This window comes from Stylophora pistillata, chromosome 2, assembly GCF_964205215.1.
Source record: "Stylophora pistillata chromosome 2, jaStyPist1.2, whole genome shotgun sequence".
Classification (NCBI taxonomy): domain Eukaryota; kingdom Metazoa; phylum Cnidaria; class Anthozoa; order Scleractinia; family Pocilloporidae; genus Stylophora; species Stylophora pistillata.
In genome coordinates, this window is record NC_142520.1 from 53,267,378 (window position 1) to 53,274,539 (window position 7,162).

General features: G+C 40.5%; 1 non-coding gene across 1 annotated transcript in view; it reads right to left on the reverse strand.

Moving 5' to 3' along the window:
- LOC111319438 (uncharacterized) overlaps positions 1–1,554 on the reverse strand; it is a 1,679-nt gene extending 125 nt beyond the window's left edge. The window contains exons 1-2 of the transcript XR_015997121.1: positions 1,359–1,554; positions 1–1,253 (exon numbers count right to left, since the gene is read on the reverse strand). The exon at positions 1–1,253 is cut by the window's left edge and continues 125 nt beyond it. This is a non-coding gene — a transcript (uncharacterized LOC111319438). The remainder of the gene's footprint in view (positions 1,254–1,358) is intronic.
- Positions 1,555–7,162: the final 5,608 nt, after the last annotated feature.

Consider the following 7,162-nt stretch of genomic DNA (forward strand, 5'->3'; position numbering starts at 1 on the left):
ACGAGTATCATTATTTTTTAAAACAAATCGTTCATTAACAAGCCTTTATTTATTTCACTACTAGAGAAAATCACGCCCTCGTGTTCATTTGGGCAACAAAAACAGTCTAAAACTTAATCTTGACATATGGCATTCAAAGGGTAAAGGAAGAGAGCTAGACCATAATTAGCAAATTACAATTCTCCTTCCACTATTCTAGGGAATATATTATCAAAATAGAATTGGGTCAAGACAGGAATGTTTGCCACCCATTCTTCATCTCTTTCTATTTTTACAATAGCTATATCCTTTGTGGTCCATACCACAAAATAACAAAACCTCCTACGTGAGAAGTACATTTCTCCCTAGACCTGGTGCCAATAAACATGGTCTTTTTTCAAGGCGTAGCCCTGTCCATTTGTACATTTTTCAAGGCAAAATGTTGCTGACTCCACTGCCTCTGCTACTGTTAGGTTCCGTTCCGTGTACGGACACTTCACCTCAAGAACAGTTCCTTCATCAATGATACCATCTAGAGATGCACCAAGAATTCCAGATGAATGAAACCAGATTCCAGTTCCTTTCACTGCCAACCCTGTTTTCAGGGTGAATGCTTTGACGGCTTCCTCTTCATTATTTACTCCCCATTGCACTGCCTTTACCCTTGATAGGTCGTACTCCCCGAGAAGACGTTTAATAAGTGAAGGAGTGATCCTCTTTGCCTTTAGGACAGAGCCGAAGCTACTGGCTGTAAGGCGGCCCCTTCTCGCCAAAAACCAGGCCGGGTTGTCTCGCTGGCCAGCAGTTAATTCGCTAACCCTTAAAATGTCCGTTTCTTGTAATCTGGAAAGGCGAACCAAACAGTCCAGCTGCTGCTGACGCCCAGTGGCTTGAAGAAACTCGTCACAGAAAATAATTTCTTCTATGGTTGGAAAAGGAAGCTGGTTAGCAATAGGTGGCTCAGGGCTGATTAGCCAGCAGAGCCCCGCAAACCGCCCATATTCCTTCAGGTCTTCGTACAACGCGCAACGGTCAGCTTGTGTAGGCTTTCTCGACAGAGCAGAATACCTTTTAGGCGGGGGGAACATTTCTGTGACCGCTTGAGTTGAAAGCGATGTATTTGACTTTCGTTTCCGCCACTGGCATTCGACGTCGGTTCGGCTCAGTTTGTGAATACCGTGAATAAAGAGGGCTGCTGCGTGACTGCATTTAAACACGCCTCTTGGACATTCACACTCGGTTGATTTTATTTCATGTTCTTCATCCAAATAAATCTGCAAGATGTCAAGATTAATGGCATTTAGTTCGGCAAATAGAAACGGTTTTTTCGGCAAGATGCTACTAGTAAAAGATCGATGATGCAAAGAATAACAACTCACCGTCACTTTATAAACCTTTTGTTTCATGCTTGCGTGTACTTCTCCTCGTAAAACACCCTGCTGGTAAGTAAATGCTTCAATGTGATCTGACTTAAAGTGGTTTTCCCCCTTTTTTATAGATTTCTTTTCTTCTGAGAAGAAAGAAGAAAGCGAAGCGATGGATAATGTCGCCATTTTGAATCGAATGGGCGCTTGTTTGGAACCGAGATTTTTAGCACCATGGAAACGTGACGTCACCGCTTAAGGACTCTATTGTTAGTAAGTATTAACGAAGCTGCATTGAGGAGGGCGTTGGGAAACAAGAAATGCTAGTATCCCTAAATCGTGTCACAAAAAGCATATTCGTTGAAATATATCTTTAATTTCTGTCATTTATAACCACTAACCGCTCTAGCTGCGTTTACAAAAAGCATATGCAAGGACTAAAACTACTTGGCAAATATATTCACTATACCGACAAAATATTTCAAACCTTGACTTTAAACCTTGAGTTTTACTTTTGAGGGGGGGTGGGGGATTTCTGGTCATCAAGAAATTTTTTTTTTCTAGCAATCTGCTATGCAGTATCTTTTTTCTGTTCTAAATGCTCTCTTTTTCTGTTACATTTGGGCTGCATGCATTTTTTTCTTCCAACAAGCGCTTGCAGGAAAGTTTTTTTCAAAATCACCCACATCCCCCCCCCTCCCCTCACGAGTTAAATGGTCGGCCCCTTACAGACCTTGGGGGTTTCGAGTACATTTCTAACTTCTATCAGAGAAAATTAAAATGAAGACAATACGGGGATTCAAGCGAAAATTTTGTCATCAGTTCAAACGCTTTTGTATTACTTTAATCTTTTAACCTTTAATAAGAATACTCCTAATACAGCAAAAAAACTATACTGGGAGTAAATGTGCTTGTTGTGAATTACCAATCGACGCTCAACGACTACTTATAGACAGAATAATTAACACGATCAGAAACAGTTTCTCCCGTGCTTTCCAATTCCAATATTGTCCCGTTAAAAACGCGATCATAACTTAAAATCACTGTTTTCCTCTTGCTGTAGCATGCAGTTTCTACTTCAACTCGTCGGTTATTAAAAGAACAACGAGTGCAAGATCGTAGGACGAAAGTGCTCTGCATTTAAAGAGCGTCGTTAGAGTACGAACAACAGATCAGAACTCAGCAAACTTAGAATACAAAGGGAAGGAAAGACTATTGGAGGTATCAGAGAATTAGATTAACCTGACGGGAAATGACGGCAAAAACTCTTGAGGGGAAATGACTTCAGTTCGATTGAGTGGAGAGTCGGAGTTAATTCCCAGCTGAATCATCTTTGTTCGCGTGTCAGGAGTCTAGCGAGGCTACACTTAACACAAATAGGCTAAATTCTTAACTGTGTTGAACATAATACTTACTTCTCAGCAAAGTGAACATCAACTGCGACGAATTACGACGAAATCAAAGACAGATTGTGGACTAGCTGCTCGGCTATTAGTAGACACTCCCTAACTCACGTTCACAAACTGGGTTTGATTTACATCACAACGCTTCTCACATGTCACGCGACCACGCATTATTGACGAGTGCAAGGGAAGGGCTTAGTTGGCCGTCGGTAGACCAGTACAGCCAAGGGATGGGGGAGTGGTTGTCTATTCGCTACGTCGGCGGACTAGTAAAGTAGTTGATTGATGTTTCAGAAGGTATCAAAGTAATATTTAGTGAATGTAAATTGATTGGTCTTAAAAAGTGCTACGGACACTACGCTACACTCTTTTAACGGCCTGAGTGAGCGTTAAATTAGTGACTTAATTAACAATTTTGCTAAGAAGACTTGCATCTGAGATCCGATGCCAACTTATCTGATCCAGGATTCACTTGACGAGTTACTGCCAGTAATCACCAAACTGGTCAACGCATCCCTGTCTACGGGGCACTTCCCAGATGAGTGGAAGGAAGCTGTAGTTAAACCGCTACTTAAAATAGGTGCCAAAGACTCTGGTCACAAAAACCTACGACCAGTGAGTAATCTGCAATTTGTTTCAAAGATTACTAAGAGAACGGTTTTCTACCAGATTTATTCCTGCGTAACGGATAACGGACTCTTCCCAGAATTACAATCTGCGTACAGAAGAACACATAGCACAGAGACCGCACTGTTAAAAATTGTCAATGACATTCTACTAAACCGCCAACATGTGTCTTTGTTAGTTCTCCTGGCCTTAAGGGACCTAACATTATTTACAGGGAGGAAGGGGGGAGCTGGTGGAAACCGAGAAATAAACTTTTTAAAAACTTTAAGACCCCCTTTATTGGGGACACACTTTTTATTGGTTTCCTCCCCCCATGATTCTTTAAATTCATTTTTGGCACTCAAAAAATAATCTAAGATACTTATCGCCTTATCGCAGAATTAAATTCTGCAATAAGGCCTGCGCGTTTTTCCTTTAGCATGGCTGGATAACTCCTCTATAGTGAACGGCATCTTTGTGACCATCTCCTTCATCAAACGCCTTAAAAACAGTCATGCCCGGAACTGGTGATCTAGTCCGATTGCTGGAAAGTGTGTTAAGAATTAGCGCTCGATCTAAAACTAACTTGTTCTATTTTGGCCTCAACATCAGTATTGCCGCCAGTCTTTAGGTGATCAGAATGACTATACGGGACGACATAAGCTGAAACAGTGTTAGCTGAAATAGTATTGGCTGAAATATCAAAAGAATTACCTTTTTTTCGACTTAGTTGTTTTAACAGTTTCCAGCCCAATCAATTTCCGTGAGTTTTGTAACCAGAACTCTTAATTTGGGAAGAACGTTCTTAACTCAGCTAAGATTCTTTTTTTTTTGTAGCAGTGATTTCAAATGGCACATTGTTTATCATACATTCAACCTGAGGTGTAGTTCACCCTATCTATTTCATTCTGTTTCCAGCCCCGTACTTGGTATTAATTCTTCTCCATTTCCAATCATTTCGTACTTTGGCTGTGTTTCGCCTTTACTCTTATACCTTTAATCCTTTCCTTAAACTTTTCTCTGTAGCTATTTGTTGTTTTGTGTTCTGCTTATTGACTCTTGTAGATAATGTTACTATTACATTCAACTCTGCTGCTAAGTTAACAAGAATTGCAGAATTTTATTTGGTCCCCCCTTTTTATTTGCACACAAATTTTTGTTCCCCCTCATTTCCCCCTGTCATTCAAACCGGACAGTGAGGTTGGTGAGACGAACGCCAGGTGTGCCATGGAGCAGTGCATCAGGGCTGTAAGAGCGTGGATGGTTGCTGATAAACTCAAGCTTAACGAAGACAAGACCGAGTTCATGCTAATTGGGACCCGCCATAAGCTCTACAAAGTACAAACTGATAGTCTCTCAGTTGCCAATACTGCCGTGTCGTCTGAAAGCGAAGCTAGAAATCTTGGTGTTTGGTTTGACTCTAAGTTTCAATTTCAAACACATATTAACAAGACATGCCAGTCAGCGTTTCACGTATCTATATTATAAGACGTAGACGTACATTTTTATCATTTGAAGCTACGAAGACGTTAGTTCAAGCATTAGTCATCAGCCGCCTGCATTATTGCAATTCAGTCCTATATGGTATACCGGCTATCTACACGAATAAACTTCAACGCATGCAAAAACGCAGCCGCGAGACTTCTCACAAACACACCACGCTGCACACGCATATAACACCTGTCATGGTAGACCTTCATTGGCTGCCGGAAAAACATAGAATAATTTTTAAAGTTATCTCATTTACCTTTAAAGCTGTACATAGTCTTAAACATGTCTTGCACCTGCATATATTACTAGTCTTTTATCTTCTAAAAAGTCTAGGTATAACCTAAGGTCTGTTGGTAACCACATTCTTACGAGGCCCAAAATAAAATCAGCAAAGCCTACTGGAGACAGAGTCTTTGCGGTTGCTGCTCCATTCTTATGAAATGTATTGCCACCCAGTCTTAGGAATATTGGCAGTATTACTTTATTCAAGAAACAATTAAAGACACATCTTTTTAGGGAAGCATATTTTTAGATATTTTACAGTTTTTATCTATTCGACAATTTATTATTATACTACATTCTTAGTTAGCTACATTTCACGGTCAGTCTTATAAAGTGTTATTTTAAGTACTATATCAAATGTAATAATAGTATCATTAATTGTAAATAATATTTTTATGGTTAGTTTTCCTTTTTCAACTTGTAAAGCGCATTAGATCATATATGTAATGAATTTTGCGCTATAGAAATAATAAATTTATTATCATTATTATTCTTATTATTTTAATTCATCTCAACAATACAATATGGGGAGTGATCTGCGGGAAAAATGACAAGAAAATTTGACAGAAAGTCTCGGGAGACAGGAGGGCAATATTTAAACAGCTCGGTTACTCTTGACAATCTTAAATATTTTTTAATGGTAGAGATAAAAATCCATGTGGGTTGTACCGCATACTCAGCCTTTAATGCCAGCTACACTAGTGTCATTAAGAATCTCTGATAGAGTAGTACTTACTAATGTAAGACCTTTAGGGGCGCGTGCCCCTAAACCTTGGAAACCATTTAGAAAGGCCTCTAGGCTGTTTGCCTCGATCTGTTCTTAATATTGTCTGGCTAAGGATGAGAACTGATTACTGAGGGAGGGAGGGTGAAAAGCTGTTTATTACTCCATTAGGACAAGAAAGAGAGATCCTGGAAAATTTCTTTAATTTTCCAATGTTTTCAAGAGATAAAAATGATTAAATTGTTTCTACAGAAACGAATCCTATTATTTTTCTCTTCTTCACTGATTTCATTTATCTGAATCAAGTTTGTTACCCAGGAGTAAGATGGCACTTAGAATAAGAAACTATTAAAATTACTGTCAAGAATTAGGCTATAGAGCAAAGGAGTATGGACTCGAGAGTCAACTATCTCGAGTGGAAATGAACTGCGAATAATCTAATGATTTGTAGAAATCTACTTGTCACCCAAACCTTCTCCACATACAGGCTCATGTTTTTATTGATTAATGATACAAATGGAGGAGTTCACGTTCTGCTCACTTTACTTACTCTATCATGGAAAAGATAGCGTGTGAGGAAGCCAATCAGATTGCAGCATTCATGATGGAGCGTCAGTGGATTACTAGTAAGACTTGTTGGGATCATTTCTATCCAATGAAACTTACTTTTGAATGAGCGAAGTGAGCAAGGGTATAGAGTCGTTTTCTCAAGCTATTCTTGTGGTTAATGCGGTAGACTAATCATGAAAAGGTCCAGTTCAGCCATTAGAGGAGTCAAGTTGTACTGTTCCTGGAAAATAAACTTTACTGCTAAAATGCCTCTCCCTCACGTCACTCTACCCAGGAGTGTCCCCAGGAGTGTCCCCAGGAGTGTCCCCAGGAGTGCCCCCAGGAGTGTCCCCAGGAGTGTCCCCAGGAGTGTGCCCAGGAGCGTCCCCAGGAGCGTCCCCAGGAGTGTCCCCAGGAGTGTCCCCAGGAGTGTCCCCAGGAGTGTCCCCAAGAGTGTCCCCAGGAGTGTCCCCAGGAGTGTCCCCAGGAGTGTCCCCAGGAGTTTCCCCAGGAGTGTCCCCAGGAGTGTGGGGCTGGAGGCGAGGACAAGGATTACTGAGTGGGGAGGGGTGTACTTATTAAGTTTCGCTGTCGAAAAACTATCACTTCTACATTCGATAGAGCTCCGTTTGAAAACTATTTTGTCTCTTCTCCCGGCCCCCATACCCAGTCAAGGGTGTGGCTCTGATCACGTGTGCTGTCTAAAAACAGGTGTAGATATTCTTGGATTCTTTTGATCAAAAATTGTTAGTAAGTATTAACGA